The sequence below is a fragment of the Schistocerca nitens genome, chromosome 1 (genome assembly GCF_023898315.1).
Source record: "Schistocerca nitens isolate TAMUIC-IGC-003100 chromosome 1, iqSchNite1.1, whole genome shotgun sequence".
NCBI classification, from domain to species: Eukaryota; Metazoa; Arthropoda; class Insecta; order Orthoptera; family Acrididae; genus Schistocerca; species Schistocerca nitens.
In genome coordinates, this window is record NC_064614.1 from 274,764,176 (window position 1) to 274,787,141 (window position 22,966).

The 22,966-nt window shown below is 40.7% G+C and overlaps 1 protein-coding gene across 1 annotated transcript in view; it reads right to left on the reverse strand.

The window, feature by feature from the left end:
- Positions 1–22,966, reverse strand: part of LOC126248115 (nucleolar complex protein 4 homolog A) — a 151,267-nt gene that overhangs the window by 111,889 nt on the left and 16,412 nt on the right. The window lies entirely within an intron of this gene.

Sequence of the window (22,966 nt, forward strand, 5' to 3'; positions counted from 1 at the left end):
ACATACCATATGAGACAGTGTTACCAGCACCTGACAAAGTTTGAAAGGAGCCCCATTGTGTATCTCCATTTGGTCCAATGGTCAAATCCTGCAATACCCAGAATTCTGGGACATCCAGATGTGACAGATGGCCAATGTTGGACCGTATGGGTATGTGAGGGCAGGCATACTCAATCATCAAGGATCTGGTACACAACATCTGATCGAGACAAGGGAGGATCGCTGTGCACCAAGCACATTGTAATCTCTTCTCATCCGCACCTACCATCTCAAAGCAAGTAATAGACCCCCGGCAAAATTCTATGTCATTCTGCACCGTCAGTCAGAGACTAGCAGCAGCCATACTATGGAATTACTGTCCAATGCATAGATTGCCATTAATGTTGCAACACAAATGGTTGTGTTTGCAATGGTGTCACGACAGGAAAGCATGAATTGCTGATGAATAGCAGTGCACTGTGTTCATCGATGAAGTTGTGCACTACCCCACAAGACCATTGCCAGCGAGGGCTGTGGCAACCTCAGTAGATGTCTCATTCGTCCATTGTCTTGGAGAGGCACAGACAGCAGTGTTACTGCCGACAACATGGTGTGGGGAGCCACTGAGTATGATTTCTGGACATGGCTGGTAGTGATTGTGGTAATTCTGATGGCACAATCGTATGTCACATGCATCTTGTATCCTTATGCGTTACCTCTCATGCAACACTATTGTTATGTCATTTTTCAGCAAGATAATGCTTGTCCACACATGGTACTTTCTCTGTGAACGTGATGTGGTACTCCTGTAGCCACCAAGATACCTATATCTGTGCCCAACAGAACATGTGAGATCAGCTTGGATGTCAACTACACCCCAGTTCCAGTATACAGGATATCAAGGACCAAATACAACAGTTGTGGGAGAGTTTTCATCAGGAGAAGATACAATGGATTTACGATGCACTTCCCAACCATATGTATTCATGGCAAAGGGAGTGCAACATCGTACTGATAAGTGGGCTCATACTGCCAAGTTCTTTGTAAATTTGACTCAATTTTGTAATCATTGACATAATAACACACATCCTCTAAATCCCAGTGAAGCTTCACTTTGTTTCATAAAATACTGTAGCACCCTTTCCATTCAGAAGACAAAACCTGATGGTTCCCACAGCAAAGTCCGTGCAAAAAATGAAAAAAACTGTAGACACTCAATGTTGGTACATAAAAAAAACACAACATACAAACTGCCATAAAAAATCAAACAGTTAGCAGAAAAAGGGCAGTTTCAGACATTCAAAAAAAGATATCAGTCAGACTGACAAGAATGTAATAACTACCCTGCTGTAGAGAAGAAATGATTTGGTCACTTCACTCTTTTGTTGTAATATTACATAACTGTATGAAGTTACTGCAGTTACCTTTTTCCTTTTATGTATGTGCTGGAAGTGGTGAAAATGAAATCAATCTCTGATCTACTGAGAACTTTCACAACATAATATATCTAATACCTGTCAACAAGGAATTCCAACTATGGACAAAGCAAGACATTTCAGATCTCCAAATGTTTTTTAATGGTTAACAGAGAATTATATTCCTGAAGTTTACCTACATTGCTCCAAAAAGTGTTTGAAATTCTACAAACCACCTTTCAAACAATGAAAGCAGTTTAGAAAATATTAGCCTATGGAATACATCTTGTGTTCGACAGTTATTCGGGTTCCTTGCCCTACTGCAGAATTGATACGGAGTATGAAATACTATGGTTGGCAATAGTAACAATTACTCATGGCTCTGCAGTGGCTCAACCCGAAAGCACAATGGGTAAGCCCTTTTGCTAAGTTCTCACTTAAATATCAGCATACGACCAGATAGTGCCAATTGCTTGTTACCATTTGATACTGAGATTGGCAGTTGCTTGTTTCACAGTTTTCTTTCTTTTGGATTCACTCTGAAATGATCTTGTACCTTTATGAGCACCTTACTGCACTTTGGACTCTGTTCCAAGCCAGCTGTCCAATGCATGATCTTAATTGTTACCAACCATTCAAAACTGCCATTTATTCCAGTAGTCACTGTGAGCAGACTGATACTAAACTTTTGTTATCTACACCGAGTAGGATAGAAAACTACAGCTTCTACAAACTTTACCTTAGGATGAAAAACTTACCTGTCCTATTGCATGTGGAATTGCAGCAGTGAAATGTGAAAAATGATTTGTTTGTTTGGCTTATTTTGGGTTATCAATCACCATTCTATACAATTAAGTATCTCAAGAAACATAAAAGAATGTTTGTGACAAAACAGTATTTAAAACCAGTGGCTGTTTTGTACGGAATGCTGTAATCGGTCTTGGTTCCTAACATCTGTTGGTGCAACAGGTTTCAAACAAGTAGAAATTGGTTCAAATCTTTTATGTGGAAAACATTTTGATGGCTTGTATTTGGGTAAGAAGGGGATGGCAGAAAGCTGCCAAAACACAGTGTTTGCTGTATGTTTTGAAAGGTTGAAAACTAAGTCAATAAAGCAAAACACAAATTGTCTAAGGTGATGGAAGATTTGTCTGTACGTACATAAAAGAAAAAAAGAAAAAGTCATGTTGCTTAGTCAGTGTGAGTTTTATAACATCTGAATAAAGTGTAGTAAAAACGTGATAGAGAAGGGTGGTGCCACATAGCTCTTCTTTTTAGTGTCTTATGCAGACGGACACTAAGACATTGGTGACAAGGCAACATTTCAACACAATTACAACACTACACCTATCATAGATATCTACACTGAATAGCAACGCTTATTCAAAGACATCAAAATTTCTGAAAAAGGAAGTTTGGTTGTGCTTTATTCTACACTTCCGCCTGGTTTTTATCTTAGGAGGTCACTTTCAGCACACCTATAGCATAGCTCAACAATAACCTAAGATCAAAATTGGGCACTAATGCCAAATAAAGAATTTATTTACACCCAATAGCTATTAGTGAAACAGGAATGTCTTTCTTTGGAAAGTCCAGGTTGGAATACCAACAATTATGAAAAGGATAGATTGTTACTCCCGTAAAGATGACACATTAAGTTGCAGACAGGCACACCAATAAAACCATTACACATTGAGCATTCAGCCAAAGTCATCTTCAGAAAAGAAAGGAAAACACACACACACACACACACACACACACACACACAAACATGAGCAGGCACACACTTGCACACATGACCCCTATCTGCAGCCATTCAAGCCAGACTCAGGTCGACTTTTGACCAAGGCGTTCTTAAGAAAAAAAAAAAAAAACCACACACACACACACACACACACACACACACGTGTTCACATGAGCATGCACACTCATGCACATATGACAACTATCTCTGGTCACTAAGGCAAGACTCAGGTCAGAGACAGCGGTCCCATGTGCATGAGGAGTGCCTGCTCGTGTGAATGTGTGTGTGTTTTCTCTTCTTTTCTGAAGATGGCTTTGGCTGGAAGCTCAGTGTGTAACAGTCTTTCTGTTGTGCCTGTCTGCAACTTAACGTGTCATCTTTATGGTGAATACCAATCTGTCCTTCTCATAATTGTTAATGTCTTTCCTTAGGCAATGCTGCCTGAGAAGAACAGTTTTACAGAATACAGTAAAACCACTACCTCATAGTGTCTGCCTTTTGAATTTGTTGACCAAGCTATCTCGGGCAACAATGTCATATGAATTTACAAACTTTATAATTCGCAAAAAGTTAATGTATTCATGCAGTGTTGGTAAATAAATTGTACGGGTCATTACTTCTTGAACAGAACATAGTGAAGGGAATACTTTACCTCATAATCCTCAGTGGGTGGTTGATACTTCAACGCCAACATGATAATGCAGACTTTGTTTCTGCTAATGTGCTACTGAGTTCCAAGTTAGTAGCAAAGGAAGCTCCCATAAATCTGCTTCAACAATGGACTGGTCATTTAACTGCCCAATAAAAGGTGCCCCAACTCCACACAATATTTTCATGTGGTACTTTACTGATGACAAGAGGTTTTGCTTTCCACTTCATGCAAATGTCATTGAGCTAACGAAACACACTTCAACAGCAGTCACAAGTGTGTGATTTATATACCAAGTTCAAAAAGTTTATACTTAGGGCCAAATCATACTTTAATGGTAATGGGAGAAAACTACGTATTATACATGCTTCCACTTTTTGCTGTCTTTGATATGACTGCAATGTAATACCCATTTATGGAACACAACTATGTTGATTATATGCAGCATCTGCTTCAAAATGTCAGAATGTAAGAAAAAAATATTCTCTGTAAAATTCATAAAAAAATTACAGAATAGGAAAAAACAGTATTTGTAGCAGAATACAAAGTACCAGCACCAATTTTATTCAAGGCACACAGGCTGACATATACAATAGAATTCAGTCAAGTGTAGTATCATACTACAATTTGTATTAAATTTTCTATTACACAGGAAAGATTTCTACAATTCGAGATGCAGATGTGCACGAAACAGCATCTATATTCAAAGTGTGGAGTGAATAATTTAAAATAATACAATGTGTACAACTTTGCTTTCACCATTTTTTCCCCAACATTTGAGACTTTAATGAAACAAATTGGTTACACATGTATCATTGAAAGTATTTTCCATCGCTGACCACTACTTTCTCCCATCTTTCAGGCAGTGTACAAATCCCGCATAAAAGAAATTGTTCATCTTTTGAAGCAATCCACGAATCGATCCAATTTGTGACTTCTTCATGAGATAGGAAGTGTTGGTCAGTCAGGCCATGCGCTATTGATCTCAACACGTGATAGTCAGAGGGAGCAATGTCTGGAGAATATGGCAGCTGGGGTAGGACTTCCCATTTTAAAGTTTCCAAGTATGTTTTGACCTCTTTTGCAACGTGGGGTCGAGCGTTATCATGCTGCAAAACCACTTTACCGTGCCTCTCACTGTATTGCGGCCATTTGTCTTTTACTGCTCTCCTCAAACACATTCGATAATGAGCACCTGTGATTGTTTCACTTGGTTTTAACACCTCATAGTATACGATGCCGAACTGGTTCCACCAAATGCAGACCATGATCTGGTAGCCGTGAATATTTGGTTTGGCCGTCGATGAGGAAATATGGCCTGGATATCCCCATGTTTTTTGCGTTCAGGGTTATCGTAATGAACCCATTTTTCATCCTCGGTCACAATGCAATGCAGAGATCCCTTTCATTTTTGCCTTTGAAGCATCTGTTCACAAACACGCAAATGCCGTTCAACGTCTCTTGGTTTCAGCTCACACGGGACCCAAGTTCCTTCTTTCTGAATCATGCCCATAGCCTTGAGACATTTTGAAATGGCTTGCTGTGTCACTACCACTAATCATGCCAATTCTTCTTGAGTTTGAAGCGAGTGTTCACTCAGTAATGTCTCCAATTCTGCATCTTCAAAAACATTCTCTCTTCCACCACTATGCTGGTCTATGACATTAAAATCACCATTCTTGAAGCATTGAAACCACTCACGAAATGTTCTTTCACTAATAGCGTCCTTACCATACGTACTTGAGAGCATTTGACGAGACTCAGCCGTAGTTTTCCTCATACTGAAACAAAACAGTAACACCTCCCACAAATGACAAGAATTACGCTCGTAAACTGACATTTTCAATCAAGAACAACTTTATGATGCAGATACAAATCAAGTAATGTTTGAATGATGTTATCTTGACTGAGGTCCAAGCTAACTGCCTGATATCTGCGATCTGTTTCTTTTGACCGCTACTTACCATTGTCGCCACCTATCGGCAAACAGCGGAAGAAAAGTTGTACACCTTGTAATATTTATGAATACCCTTCAAAATTATAAACTATTTGTATTGAGCACTGCTGTTCACACTGCTGCCACTAACACTATGCAAGTCAACAGTGCTGGACCCAATTCAATTGGAAAAAACACCCCTCCCCCACCCATCAACCACTTTGCGACCCCCACCCCAACCCCTCCCATAAGCAGAAAGTGATCTTCATGTTATCAAATTGACTAATGTCTGAATGTTGTTGTTGTTGTTGTTGTTGTCTTCAGTCCTGAGACTGGTTTGATGCAGCTCTCCATGCTACTCTATACTGTGCAAGCTTCTTCATCTCCCAGTACCTACTGCAACCTACATCTCCCTCTACAATTTTTACCCTCCACGCTGCCCTCCAATACTAAATTGGTGATCCCTTGATGCCTCAGAACATGTCCTATCAACCGATCCCTTCTTCTAGTCAAGTTGTGCCACAAACTCCTCTTCTCCCTAATTCTATTCAATACCTCCTCATTAGTTATGTGATCTACCCATCTAATCTTCAGCATTCTTCTGTAGCACCACATTTCGAGAGCTTCTATTCTCTTCTTGTCCAAACTATTTTTCGTTCATGTTTCACTTCCATACATGGCTACACTCCATACAAATACTTTCAGAAATGACTTCCTGACACTTAAATCTATACTCGATGTTAACAAATTTCTCTTCTTCAGAAATGCTTTCCTTGCCATTTCCAGTCTACATTTTATATCCTCTCTACTTCAACAATCATCAGTTATTATGCTCCCCAAACAGCAAAACTCATTTACTACTATAAGTGTCTCATTTCCTAATCTAATTCCCTCAGCATCACCCGACTTTATTCGATTACATTCCATTATCCTAGTTTTGCTTTTGTTGATATTCATCTTATATCCTCCTTTCAAGAACAGTCCATTCTGTTCAACTGCTCTTCCAAGTCCTTTGCTGTCTCTGAGAGAATTACAATGTCATCGGCAAACCTCAAACTTTTTATTTCTTCTCCATGGATTTTAATACCTACTCCAAATTTTTCTTTTGTTTCCTTTACTGCTTGCTCAATATACAGATTGAATGACATCGGTGATAGGCATCAACCCTGTCTCACTCCCTTCCCAACCACTGCTTCCCTTTCATGCCCCTCGAATCTTATAATACTATCTGGTTTCTGTACAAATTGTAAATAGCCTTTCACTCGCTGTATTTGACCCCTGCCACCTTCAGAATTTGAAAGAGAGATTCCAGTCAACATTGTCAAAAGCTTTCTCTAAGTCTACAAATGCTAGAAATGTAGGTTTGCCTTTCCTTAACCTATCTTCTAAGTTAAGTCGTAGGGTCAGTATTACCTCACGTGTTCCAATATTTCTATGAAATCCAAACTGATCTTTCCCGAGGTCAGCTTCTACCAGTTTTTCCATTCATCTGTAAAGTATTCACATTTGTATTTTGCAGCTGTGACTTATTAAACTGATGGTTCGGTAATTTTCACATCTGTCAACACCCGCTTTCTTTGGGATTGGAATTATTATATTCTTCTTGAAGTCTGAGGGTATTTCGCCTGTTTCATACATCTTGTTCACCAGATGGTAGAGTTTTGTCAGGACTGGCACTCCCAAGGCCGTCAGTAGTTTTAATGGAATGTTGTCTACTCCGGGGGCCCTGTTTCGACTTAGGTCTTTCAGTGCTCTGTCAAACTCTTCATGCAGTATCATATCTCCCATTTCATCTTCATCTACATCCTCTTCCATTTCCATAATATTGTCCTCAAGTACATCACCCTTGTATAGACCGTCTACATACTCCTTCCACCTTTCTGCTTTCCCTTCTTTGCTTAGAACTGGGTTTCTATCTGTGCTCTTGATATTCATACAAGTGGTTCTCTTTTCTCCAAAGGTCTCTCTAAGTTTCCTGTAGGCAGTATCTATCTTACCCCTCGTGAGATAAGCCTCTACATCCTTACATTTGTCCTCTAGCCATCCCTGCTTAGCCATTTTGCACTTTCTGTCAATCTCATTTTTGAAACGTTTGTATTCCTTTATGCCTGCTTCATTTACTGCATTTTTATATTTTCTCCTTTCATCAATTAAATTCAATATTTCTTTTGCTACCCAAGGATTTCTACTAGCCCTCATCTTTTTACATACTTGATCCTCTGCTACCTTCACTATTTCATTCCTCAAAGCTACCCACTCTTCTTCTACAGTATTTCTTTCCCCCATTCCTGTCAATTGTTCCCTTATGCTCTCCCTGAAACTCTGTACAACCTCTGGTTTAGTCAGTTTATCCAGGACCAATCTCCTTAAATTCCCACCTTTTTGCAGTTTATTCAGTTTTAATCTACAGTTCATAACCAATAGATTGTGGTCAGAGTCCACATCTGCCCCTGGAAATGTCTTACAATTTAAAACCTAGTTCCTGAATCTCTGTCTTACCATTATATAATCTATCTGATACCTTCCAGTATCTCCAGGCTTCTTCCATGTATACAACCTTCTTTCATTATTCTTGAACAAAGTGTTAGCTATGATTTTCTTTAATTATTCTTGAACAAAGTGTTAGCTATGATTAAGTTATGCTCTGTGCAAAATTCTACCAGGCAGCTTCCTCTTTCATTCCTTACTCCCATTCCATATTCATCTACTACGTTTCCTTCTCTTCCTTTTCCTACTGTCAAGTTCCAGTCACCCCTGACTATTAAATTTTCGTCTCCCTATATTCACCTACTACGTTTCCTTCTCTTCCTTTTCCTACTGTCAAGTTCCAGTCACCCATGACTATTAAATTTTCGTCTCCCTTCACAATCTGAATACTGAATTAATTTGAGAAAACTGAAACATTCCTGCACAGTTTAAGGTAGAGTATTTCTGTCATTAATAATGTTCAACTGAACTGTGTGCTTATGTGTGCGTTTTGCACTTACGAGCTCTCAATGGCGAGGTTGTCAATGGCTTTACACACACATTAAAAGAAACGAATGTGGACAAAATTACTAAAATGTACACAAGTAAAACAACAAAGGAACTAAAAGGAAGGCACAGGAAAATGTCACTGGCTGACCACTTATGTAAAATATGGGTGAGCCAGTCACCCTGTTTATACATTAAAACCATCTCCATAAAATCTTGAAAAACTGTTGGAGAATTCATAAAACTTTAAAACTCTAACAACATATATTTGAACGTTACCTAAAATAGATTGCAGATCCGTTGGCCAATCAGCCAGGGCCCACTGGTCGGAAAATGAAATCCAGTCCAATAAAATGAGGTGCACAGTGATCTGCACGCCACAAGCACCACACACTGGAGGGTTATCTCACTGGAGTAAGAAGCTATGCACCATAGGGCTGTGGCCTACACGAAGACAAGTATGAAGGACCTTGTCCCATTAACATGGTTGGAAGGAGGTACACCACAGGTAAGTTATGGGCTTTACTAGACAGAGCTTATTGTTGGTCACTTCCAGCCAATTGTTTTCCCATTGACACGTGCCTTGTACCTCAACAGCAAGGTTATAGCATGCAGGGAGATGGTACAATGAAGTAACTCAGGATCACTACATGCCTCCTTGGCTGCTAGATCCACCCTTTCACTCCCCACAATACCCCTGTGCCCAGGTACCCAGCAGAACGACACCACCTTCCCCAGTTGTTGTAGCTGGAGGAGGGCATCCTGGATATTCTGGACTACTTTATCTGCTAGGTACAAATATTGTAGAGAATGAAGCGCACACTCAGAATTGGAACAGAAAAGAAATTCAGCACTGGAAGAATGTCTCATATGCTTCACTACCCGTAAGATTGCATATAATTCTGCATCAAAGACAGTAAATTCTTCAGGCAGTCTGACTTTGAGGACACGATCCAGGAAAATGACAGAGCAACCAATGGAGTCCCCCTGCTTCAACCCAGCCGTAAAGACAGCTACATAACTGAGGTGATCACATAAAATGTCAAAAAATATCGCATTAAACACAGAAGCGGGAATGCAATCTCTCTTGTACTGCACTAAATCTAAAATGATGCTGGGCCTCCATTTTCATTTAAACCATCACACCTTGTGAAAAGAAGTGGTATTTTGAAAACTGACATCTCCTCCTCTTTCTCATCTTGGCTTTGAATTTGTAACACATTTAGTTCAGCATTGCTGAGTTCTTAGTACAAACTGTTCTTCTCACTCAATGATACTGGTTAAATCACAGTTAGTTTGATAATGAATATTTAAGGGCAGATTACAGAGGAAAGGGAAAGCTAGCACCAACCTGCAGCTTACAGTTCATTTACAAGTGGTGTATATACACTTAACGCATCAAAAAAGTTTGGGTGAAATGAACCTACTGAGTCCAGATGGTAACTTCGTCTCATGATGTAATGGAGTTGTGGTATGTGACGTCATATGCATGCCAACAGAAAAAGAACATAATACTGTCATTTTTTTTGGGTCTACATTATTTTTTGGAATGTAACAGGCAGGTTCAATGGTCTAGTGATGAAGTGCTTGCCTGGAAACCAAAAGGTCGTAGGACCTATTCTGGTAAGACCACAGAATATTTGTCAGCCTTTAACCTAGTCTTTCCCCTCAATTCACCAGGAACAATATGCTGTTTGCATTCCACATTAAGCCAAAGGTTCCTTTCTCCGGTGGGATTACTAGAATAGGTTAGGTGTTGAAGTGGCATCCCACTGTTGCAGTGACATACTGATCTGTAATGTCACCCCAGGTCTACGTTAGGTTGAAAGGTGACGGTCTGAGAGTTTCGGAAGTAGTACTGAAGGCTGCAGTTAATGCAAAAATTGCAATAGCTTTCAAGTTTTTTGCTTTTCTCTAGCCTCTATCTGTACATGAGGAAGGGTGGAGGGGGCAGTGAGTTGGCAAGCATCTGGCAGACTAGACAAAGCTAGTGCTATTATGTGATCTGTGTCTATGTAGCACCCACCTATCTCACCTACAGATGAGTGGTTTGTCTTCCCTCATTTTTATCTTCTCAAGAATAGCTGAGAGGTAAAATAATATAGGCATAACCATACAACATGAGGTTTAGTATGTTTGTGGGTAATTTTGAGTCCTGTCAATTCAGATTCTATATTTAATTACAGCTCTCCTACAAATGTATTATCAAACTGGAAACAGATTGATTACTAGCAACTATATTTACCATTCCAGATTTCATTTAACTTCTAGAAACAGTTGATTTCATCACATTATATGCAAAAATCATATTTTTATGTCTTTATCATACCCCAAAAATTATCTATATCTGGTCCTAATATGCAAACTGCAAGCTGTTGCAGTTCAGGCAGTGAGTCAGGTGTAACATTTAATGCCAAATATCTCTGGATACAAAAAATGTAGTTTGTTTGACCACAAGTATCAGATGTTGTTGTTGTTATGGTCTTCCGTCCATGCAAACACTTTCAGAAACGACTTCCTGAGACTTAAATCTATACTCGATGTTAACAAATTACTCTTCTTCAGAAACACTTTCCTTGCCATAGCCAGTCAACCTTTTATATCCTCTCTACTTCGACCGTCATCAGTTATTTTGCTTTCCAGATGGCAAAACTCATCTATTACTTCTAGTGTCTCATTTCCTAATCTAATTCCCAATCTCTTTCCCTCAGCATCACCCGATTTAATTCGACTACATTCCATTATCCTCGTTTTGCTATTGTTGATGTTTGTCTTATATTCTCCTTTCACAGCACTGTCTATTCCATTCAACTATTCTTCCAGGTCCTTTGCTGTCACTGTCAGAATCATACTGTCATCGTAAAACCTCAAAGTTTTTATTTCTTCTCCATGGATTTTAATTCCCACTTCAAATTTTTCTTTTGTTTCCTTTACTACTTGCTCAATATACAGATTGGATAATATCAGGGATAGGTTACAAACCTGTCTCACTCCCTTCACAACCACTGCTTCCCTTTCGTGACCCTCTATTCTTACAACTGTTATCTGGTTTCTGTACAAATTGTAAATAGCATTTTGCTCACTGTATTTTTACCCCTGACACTTTCAGAAGTTGAATGACAATATTCCAATCAAAATTGTCAAAAGCTTTCTCTAATTCTACAAATGCTAGAAACGTAGGTTTGCCTTTCCTTAACCTATGTTCTAAGATAAGTTGTAGGGTCAGTATTCCCTCCCATGTTCCAACACTTCTACAGAACCCAAACTGATCTTCCCTGAGGTCAACTTCTACCAATTTTTCCATTTGTCTGTAAAGAATTTGTGTTAGTTTTTCACAACTGTGACTTATTACACTGATAGTTCGGTAATTTTCACATCTATCAACACCTGCTTTCTTTGAGATTGGAATTATTATATTCTTCTTGAAGTCTGAGGGTATTTTGCCTGTCTCATAAGTCTTGCTCATCAGATGGAAGAGTTTTGTCATGGCTGGCTCTCCCAAGGCTATCAGTAGCTCTAATGTAGTGTTGTCTACTCCCATGGCCTTGTTTTGACTTAGTTCTTTCAGTGCTCTGTCATATTCTTCATGGAGAATCGTATCTTCCATTTCATTTTCATCTATGTCCTCTTCCATTTGGATAATATTGCCCTCAAATACATCATCTTGTATAGAACCTCTATATACTCGTTCCACCTTTTTAATTTCCCTTCTTTACTTAGGACGGGTTTTCCATCTGGGCTCTTGATATTTATACAGGTGGCTCCCTTTTCTCCAAAGGTCTCTCTAATTTTTGTGTAGACAGTATCTGTCTTACCCCTAGTGATGTATACTTCTACATCCTTACATCTGTCATCTAGCCATACCTGCTAGGACATTTTGCACTTCCTGTCAAGCTTATTTTTGAGACGTTTATATTCCTCTTCACGTGCTTCATTTACTGCATTTTTATATTTTTTCATCTATCAATTAAATTCAATATCTTTTCTGTTACTCAAGGATTTCTACTAGCCTTTGTCTTTTTTACCTACTTGATACTCTGCTGCCTTCACTATTTCATCTCTAAAAGCTACCATTCTTCTTCTGCTGTATTTCTTTCCCCTGTTCTTGTCAATTGTTCCCTTATGCTCTCTCTGAAACTCTGAACAACCTCCAGTTCTTTCAGTTTATTCAGGTCCCATCCCCTTAACTTCCAATCTTTTCGCAGTTTCTTCAGTTTTAATCTACTATTCATAACCAATAAATTGTGGTCAGAGTCCACATCTGCCCCTGCCAATTTAAAACCTGGTTCCTAAATCTCTTTCTTACCATTAGATAATCTATCTGAAACCTTCCAGTGTCTCCAGGCCTCTTCCACATATATAGCCTCCTTTCACAATTTTTAAACCAAGTGTCAGCTATGATTAAGTTACGCTCTGTGTAAAATTCTAGCAGGAGGCTTCCTCTTTCATTCCTTACCCCTTGTCCATATTCACTTACAACTTTTTCTTCTCTTCCTTTCCTACTAACAAATTCCAGTTCCCCATGACTTAAATTTTCACCTCCCTTAACTAGCTGAATAATTTCTTTTCTCCCATCATACATTTCTTGAATCTCTTCATCATCTGTGGAGCTAGTTGGCATATAAACTTGTCTATCACAGCTACAGTAATTTGTTCACTATGTTGTTCATAGTAGCTTATTTGGGTTCTTATTTTTTATTCATTATTAAAACTACTCCTGAATTACCCATATTTGATTTTGTATTCTTAACCCTGTATTTACCTGACCATAAGTCTTGTTCCTCCTGCCACTGAACTTCACCAATTCCACTATATCTAACTTTAACCTAGTAACTTTACAAATTTTCTAATCTACCTGGCATCCCTAGAATGCCAGTTTTGTTTCTCCTGATAACAATGTCCTCCTGCGTACTCCCTGCTCGGAGATCGAAATGGGGGGACTGTTTTACCTCTGGAATATTTTACTCAAAAGGACGCCATCATCATTTAACCATACTGTAAAGCTGCATGCCCTAAGGAAAAATTATGGCTGTAGTTTCACCTTGCTTTCACCCATTCTCAGTACCAGCATAGCAAAGCCGTTTTGGTTGATGTTACAAGGCCACATCAGGCAATCATCCAGACTGTTGCCCCTGCAACTACTGAAAGACTGCTACCCCTTTTCAGGGACGCCATGTTTGTCTGGCCTCTCAAGAGATAACCCTCCAATGTGGTTGAACCTACGGTATGGCTATCTGTATCACTGAGGCATGCAAGCCTCCCCACCAATTGCAAGATCCATGGTTTATAGGGGGAAGGGGGCGGAGGGGTGGGGAGGGAGAGAGAGAGACACTGATTCATTAAATGAAGAATGAATGCAATGCAAAAGACACTATAAGCAGATGACATCAAGTGTACCACAAAGATCAACACCAGTACAAATGTAATTGTAGCTGTAACTCTTTTTCATGTTTCCTTACTGTAACTACAATGGAAAATCCAGGATGGAATGTAACAATATTATGAAAAGGAAAGTTGTGCCTATCTGCGACTCAGCATCTATGCTATATGGTGAGTAGCAACTTTCCTTTGCATAATATTGTTACTGTAACTACAGTTTTTCTCAGTACAACCTCCTGGTTGATAACTGCTTTTCTTTTAAATATGCAACACATAAGAAATTACATACATGGGAAGCTATCACCATCTCCATTAGGCATGTCTATAGATTTACATGTCTGTATATATGACTTTCTTTGCACTAAGGTCAAAATTTACATGTTTGCAAAAGTATCCACAGGATGAATAAATTATTACACTATACTACAAGAATCAAAATGGATATTCATTACTTCTGTAATAACAACATACTTTTTACTGTGCTTCTAGGCTTCGTGTCATGACCCAGCAGAAACTTGTACTCTAAACCCAAGAAAGTAAACACAGCAGCATTGTTGAACAAATTACAAAGGGCAACTAGAGGAAGTAGAAAGATTTACATGTTCAGGAAACTAGATAAAGAGGTGCTAGTGTCATATCTCAATAAACTTGAAACTTTTAGCTCAGAACAGGAATATGTAAAGGAACTATGGCTCAAGTTTAAAAGAATAGTTCACCATGCACTGGATAGATATGTACCTAGCAGAACAGTTCTTGATGGGAAGCACAGTCCTTGATGTACAGTCACTGTAAAGAAACAGAGAGTAGTGTAACTTTGATTGCTGTGGTTAACTTGACCATTCATACAACAAAAGTTTTACAGCTCTCTACTGACTCTTAGTTGGGTGTTTAGTACAAAGGCTGTTCAATAAAGAATGATGATAATTTGTTTTGTGATAATTTCTCGCACTAAAATTTAATCTTATGACATTCCATTAGCTTAATGTGCAAGAAACATGCCGTAGTAATTTCACTGTTGGGACTCCTCGTTCCCGCCTGTGAGAGGCAGGCAAGGTCAGACATGTTCAGTATTGCCTACCGCCACAATGGAGGTAACACGCGATGAACAACATGCGGCTTTGAAATTCTGCTTTTGTCTTAACAAATCTTCAGCTGAGGCCTGTACAATATTACATGAGGCCTATAGTTGGTCGGTTGGTTTAAAAGGGGAGAGGGGAGGGGGGGGGCGGTAAGAGACCACACTGCGAGGTCATCAGTCCATTGTTCCCAGTAGAACAATTACCCAAGGGATAGAAGAAAACAAAGAAGACATATGGCACAATAACAGGAGAACCAGAAGAACGACAGAAGGACAACAAACACTACAATGGACAAAGCTGGACAAGAAAACCACAGAGACACGCAAGAAACAAGGAGAAGATATTAAAAACGAGAAAGCAGATTACCATGGCTGGCTGACCATGAGAATAAAAAAGGAAAAGCCAGCCATTCTGCAACACATTAAAACCTCCAACCTAAAAGCCCGTAAACCTGACTCCCATAGTCAAGGTGGGATTGAACAAGGGCTCTATAGAGCTGCAGCAGCGTCGAGAGATCTGCACTCCAGTTGGTGCTGCTCAGGCAGTGGAGATCACTGAGGTGCTGTCAGCACTCCGCTTAAGCTGACAAAGGTGAGGTACCCAAGTCAACTGGGCATTGAAAACCAGTCCTAAGAATTGATACGTCTCCACTACAGTGAGTGGATTGTTATTAAGGCAAATTTTAGGTTCCGGATGAATGGTATGACACCGACAGAAGTGCATGACACACGACTTTGCGGCTGAAAACTGGAAGCCGTGGGCAAGAGCCCATGACTACGCCTTGTGGATGGCTACCTGTAGTAACCGCTCGGCAACACCAGTACTGGAGGAGCAGTACGAAATGCAGAAGTCGTCTGCATACAGAGAAGGTGAGACTGACGACCCAACAGCTGCTGCTAGACTGTTAGTGGCTACTAAAAATGGAGACACACTCAATACAGAGCCCTGGAGGACCCCATTCTCCTAGATATGGGGGGACTATGGGAGGCACCAACTTGGACGTGGAAAGCACGGAGCGACAGGAAGTTTTGGATAAAAACCGGGAGCGGGCCTCGGAGACCCCACTCATACAATGTGGCTAGGATATGATGTAGCAAGGTTGCGTCGCATACTTTATGAAGTCAAAAAAGACAGCAACAAGGTGTTGGCATCTGGAAAAGGCTGTTCGGATCGCAGACTCAAGAGACACAAGATTATCAGTGGCAGAGCGACCCTGGTGGAAGCCACCCTGACATGGAGCCAGTAGGCCACATGACTCCAGGACCCAACCCAACCGCCAACACACCATATGTTCCAGCAGCTTACACAGAACATTGGTGAGGCTGATGGGCCAATAGCTATCCACATCAAGCGGATTTTTACTGGGTTTTAGCACCGGAATGATGGTGCTCTCTTGCCACTGTGGTGGAAAGACACCGTCGCACCAGATCCGGTTGAAGACGACAAGGAGATATAGTCAGACGAGACATGTTTAATCATCTGACTGTGGATCTGATCCGGCCCAGGAGCTGTGTCGGGGCAATGTGCAAGGGTGCTGAGGGGCTCCCACTCTGTAAATGGGGCATTATAGGGTTCACTGTGGCATATAGTGAACAAGAGGACTTTCCTTTCCATCCACCGTTTGAGGATGTGTAAGGCTGGGGGAGGGGTGTGGTTCTCCGACACAGAAGCTCAAGCATAGTGCTCAGCAAAATGCTCGGCAATCACGTTTGCGTCGGTAGAGAGCACGCTATTGATGTTAATGGCACGGACACCTGTTGGGGGTCTGATACCCAAAAAGATGTCTGATCTTCATCCAGACTTGGGAAGGTGACGTATGGCACCCAATGGTCGACACGTACCTGTCCCAACACTCCTCTTTCCATCTTTGTATTAGCAGGTGAATGCGGACACAGAGCCGCTTAAAGGCTATTAGGTGCTCTACGGAAGGGTGCCACTTATGCCACTGTAGAGCTCACCGATGCTCAGGAGGCCTATGCAGAGTCTGTTATTCCCTACAGCACAGCTCAAAGTTGGTTTAAAATGTTTAAAGAGGGGAGACAATCAATTTCAAAGGAAGTGGACCCGGTGCTCCAGTTACTGCTCTTGTGGAAGAAAACATCAACAGTGCTGCTGTCACTGTGAGAGAAGATCGATGAATTACCAGATCACTTTCTGAAATACTGAACATTTCATTGGGTTCCATCCACATGTTGGCAACAAAAAAATTGCAAATGACACATATTTGTGCACAACGGGTTCCAAGACTGTTGATTCCCGAACAAAAGGACATTCATGTGCAGGTCTGCATGCAGCTAAAGTTGATGTTAGAGCAAGATCCGGAGTTTCTTTCAAATGTAATCACTACTGATAAAACTTGGCTACATCATTTTGATCCTGAAAGCAAACAGCAAAGCTCACTGTGGAACTCTCCTTCAACAACAACCCCCAAAAAAGAAAAAGTGGTTGCTTCTGCTGGAAAAGTTATGGTCATCTCATTCTTTGATATTCATGGAATGGTTTATCAGCATGTTGTACCTGCACACACATCAGTAACTGGACAATACTACAGGGATGTCCTGAAAACATTGCAAGTCCATATCAAGTGTAAAAGACCACATTTTCGTGTAGCCGGCTGGATGTTGCACCACGACAATGTGCAGCCGCATATTGCCAATGTTGTTGCTGAATATCTTGCAAAAATAACATTAAATGCATCCCTCACCCTCCCTATAGTCTGGATTTAGCCCCATGTGACTTTTTCTGTTCCCTAACATGAAGACACGCCTCGTGGGAGGCTTTATCAATCATCAGAAGCAGAGGTGAAGGCTGCGGAGGCAATTTTGAAGGACCTCTCAAAAAATGGTTTCCAGTATGTATTTGAAGACTGCCAGAAATGCTGGGACAAGTGCATCACATTCATGGGAGACTACTTTGAGAAGGACCATCAAAATTATGAGGATGAGTAAAGGTATGTTGTAAAAAACACATTCCACATGAGAAAAATATATTAAAAAATGCTGTAACTTACCAAACGGGAAAGTGCTGGTGGATAGACACAATGAAAAACACACAAGTACACACACAAATATCAAGCTTTCACAACCCACGGTTGCTTCATCAGGAAAGAGGGAAGGAGAGGGAAAGACGAAAGGATGTGGGTTTTAAGGGAGAGGGTAAGGAGTCATTCCAATCCCAGGAGCGGAAAGACTTACCTTAGGGGGGAAAAAGGGACAGGTATACACTCGCACACACACACATATCCATCCACACATATACAGACACAAGCAGACATATGTAAAGGCAAAGAGTTTGGGCAGAGATGTCAGTCGAGGCGGAAGTACAGAGGCAAATATGTTGTTGAGTGACAAGTGATGTATGGGGACGGCAACTTGAAATTAGCGGAGGTTGAGGCCAGATGGGTAACGGGACGAGAGGATATATTGAAGAGCAAGTTCCCATCTCCGGAGTTCGGATAGGTTGGTGTCAGTGGGAAGTATCCAGATAACCTGGACGGTGTAACACTGTGCCAAGATGTGCTGGCCGTGCACCAAGGCATGTTTAGCCACAGGGTGATCCTCATTACCAACAAACACTCTCTGCCTCTGTCCGTTCATGCGAATGGACAGTTTGTTGCTGGTCATTCCCACATACAAGGCTTCACAGTGTAGGCAGGTCAGTTGGTAACTCATGTGGGTGCTTTCACACGTGGCTCTGCCTTTGATCGTGTACACCTTCCGGGTCACAGGACTGGAGTAGGTGGTGGTGGTGGGAGGGTGCATGGGACAGGTTTTATACCGGGGGCAGTTACAAGGGTAGGAGCCAGAGGGTAGAGAAGTTGGTTTGGGGATTTCATAGGGATGAACCAAGAGGTTACGAAGGTTAGGTGAACGGTGGAAAGACACTCTTGGTGAAGTGGGGAGGATTTCATGATGGATGGATCTCATTTCGGGGCAGGATTTATATAAAAGATGCTGTGACTTACCAAACGAGAAAGTGCTGGTAGATAGAAACAATAAAAAACACACAAACAAATTTCAAGCTGAAACTTCCTGGCAGATTAAAACTGTGTGCCCGACCGAGACTCGAACTCAGGACCTTTGCCTTTCGCAGGCAAGTGCTCTATCATCTGAGCTACCGAAGCACGACTCATGCCCGGTACTCACAGCTTTACTTCTGCCAGTATCTCGCCTCCTACCTTCCAAACTTTACAGAAGCTCTCCTGCTTTCTTTTATAAGACTTAATAGAGCACTTAAAAAATTGTATTTATTTCTGGGTGGTCAGAGTTTCATTGCATTTCTGAAATATTGACCACAAATTGAACGTAGCTGACAGTTATGGTGGAAGTAGAGGCCAATCTCCAAATCCATGCTAACTTTGCCCAACCACAATTTTTTCCATTATTTCCTTTGCATTTTAGAAAATGTACTGTATTAATTAGTATGTAATCCTTACATAAAAGCTCCTATGTTCACTAACATAAATATCACAGAAGTTAAAAAAAACAGTCATGATAATCACATCTGGATCTGAAAATCTGTCAAAGTGTACACAGTTTATGGTACTGCATAATATTTGTAAAACAAAGCATAGGGCTACAGATAGAGAGTTGCTGAATTAAATGTGTTTAGCTGTCAAGGGTGCAATGCATGAAGCCTTCAGTAACTACCTTAGCAGAATATTATCAACAAACATTCCACAAAACTTGAAGAAATTTTGGTCGTATGTGAAGGCTGTTAGTGGCATCAGACACTGAAGGATGAGACAGGAGCGGAAACTGAGGGCAGTGAAGAAAAGTGGAAATGCTTAACTCAGTTTTCCAATGTTCCTTCACAAAAGAACACCCAGCAATAGTGTCCCTCTTTAATTACCTTACACAGCCAAGAAGAGAGAAGTAAGTGTTAGAGTTGGCAAATTGAACAAAGCTCCAAGGCCTAAGGGAATCAAAATCAGAATCTATACCAAATTTGTGGCATATTTAGCCCTCTTTTAACCATAATATACTGAAGATACCTTGAACAAAAAAACTGTGCCCAGTACTTACAAGAAAACACAGGTCACACCCATCTACAAAAAGGCCAACAGAAGTGAACCACAAAGCTAATGACAAACATCCTTGAAATCCATTTGTTACAGAATCTTAGAACACATTTTGAGCTCAAACGTAATGAGGTGTCTCAAACAGGGGGATCTTCTCCATGTCATCCAGCATGGATTCTGAAATTATCAATCATGTGAAAGCTCACTCCAGCTTTTCTCATGTCATCCTGAAAGCCATGAATCAAGGTCTGTTTGTTGGTTTCTTGGAGTTAAAGGGGAAAAACAGGCAGTCCTGCGAAGCACTTTCGAACAAATTTTCTGATAGCTGTCTCGAGCAACTAGTTTTGCAGCCCACATGCAATGAAAATACTTTGGACCTTGTAGCTACCAGCAGGCCAGACCTTATCAATGGTGTCAGTAGAGAGACAGGGATTAGTGATCATGATGTCATCATAGCAACTATCGTTATGAAAGTTAATAAATCAGTCAAGAGGACTAGGAGAGTGTTTCTGTTCGAAAGAACAGATAAGCAGCTGTTAGCATTTCACTTAGACAATGAACTGCAATCATTTAGTTCCAGAATGATGGACACAGAGGAATTATGGGCAAAGTTTAAACAGACTGGAAATTATACTCTGGGTAAGTATATGCCTAGTAAGTGGATTAAGAGCAGAAAAGACCAACTATGGTTTAAAAGTGAAATTCGGAAAATGCTGAGGAAACAAAGGCTGTTCCACTCTCGGTTCGAAAGAGGATGCGCAAATGACAACAGGCAAAAATTAGTACAGATTTGTGGGTCTGTGAAAAGATCTATGTGCGAAGCATACAACAGCCACCACCATCATATCGTGGCTAAAGATCTGGAGGAGGACCCAATAAAATTCTGGTTCTCTGTAAAATCGCTAAGTGGGTCTAGGCTTCCATCCAATCACTTATTGATCAGTCTGGTTTCACAGTGGAAGACACCAAAAGGAACGCTGAAGTTTTGAAGACCACATTTAAGAAACCGTTCACGCAGGCAAATCTTACAAACGTACCGTCATTTGATCACCACACAAAGTCCCATATGGATGACATAATAATAAGCATCCCTGGCACAGAGAAACAACTGAAAGAGATAAAAATAAATCAGTCACCAGGTTCCCTGGACGGAATTCCAAGTTGGTTTTACAAAGAGTAGTCTTATGTCACTGGCCCCTTACTTGATATGAATTTATCGTGCATCTCTCCACCAGCATAAAAGGCCAAGTGACTGGAAAGAAGTGTGAATGACTCTTGTATATGAAGGGTAAAAGAATGAACCCACAAAATTACAGACCAAACTCCTTAACATTGGTTTTCCGCAGAATTCTAGAGCATATTCTGAGTTTGGATGTAATAAATTTCCTAAAGACCGAAAAGCTCATGTCCACGAATCAACATGACTTTAGAAAGTATTGCTCATGCAAAACCCAGATTGCTCTTTTCTCTCAGATATACTGCTAACTACGGATGAAGGGCAACAGGTAGATTCCATATACATAGATTTCCAAAAAGCATTTAACACCTTATCCCATTGCCAACTGTTAACAAAGGTACGAGCATACAGAATTGACTCCAAGATACATGACAGGCTTGAAGCCTTCTTATATAATAGAACCTAGTATGTTGTCCTCAAGGACGAGTGTTCATTGAAGACAGGGGTAACATCACGGGTGCCCCAGGAAAGTGTGATAGGTCCGTTGCTGTTTTCTATATACATAAATGATCTAGCAGGTGGGCAGCAATATACAGTTCTTCACTGATGATGCTGTGGTGTACAAGAAGGTGTTGAAGATCAGTGACTGCAGGATGATATAAGATGACCTAGACAAAATTTCTAGTTGGTGTGACGAATGGCCGCTGGCTCTAAATGTAGAAATATGTAAGTTAATGTGGATGAGTAGGGGGAAAAAAGAACTTTATTTTCAGATACAGCATTAGTAGTGTCTTACTTGAAAAAGTCACGTTGCTTAAATATCTGGGTGTAACGCTGAGAAGTGATATGAAATGGAATGAGCATGTGAGGATTGTGGTAGGGAAGGCGAATCATCAACTTCAGTTTATTGGAAGAATTTCAGGAAAGTGTGGTTCATCTGTAGAGGAGACCGCATATAAGACACTAGTGTGACCATTTCAAGTGTGTGGGATCCGCACCAGGTTGGATTGAAAGAAGACTCCTAAGCAGTTCAGAGGCAAGTTGCTAGATTCAATCAGCATGCAACTGTTACAGATACGCTTCGGGAAATCCTGGAGGCAAGAAGACATTCATTTCGAAGAACACTACTGAGAAAGTTCTAGAGGAGTGGCATTTGATGCTGGCTGCAGAGCAAACATACTGCTGCAAACGCACATTTCGATGTAGAGATCATGAAGATAAGATACGAGAAGTTAAGGTTCATACGGAGGCATATAGACAATCATTTTTCCCTCACTCTATCTGCGAATGTAATAGGAAAAAACAATTAGTACTGGTACAGAGAATCATCTACCATGCACTATGCGGTGGCTTACAGAGTAAGTATGTAGATGTAGAAACTGCGAGGTCATCAGCCTCCTCCTATATGTATGGAACCAGGAATAACTCTCAGAAAAAGGACACAAATGGCAAATTCTTGGAAGCCCGACTGTAACCAAGATACAATAAGACACAGATAAAAGCAAGGAGATGCAGGAGAGGAGTGACAGGGAGTAGAGTGGGTGGGGTGACCTGCCCAGAATGCAGCTGGAGGTCCCTGGGACACAGCATGCAGTGGGAGATGCACCCTCTTCAT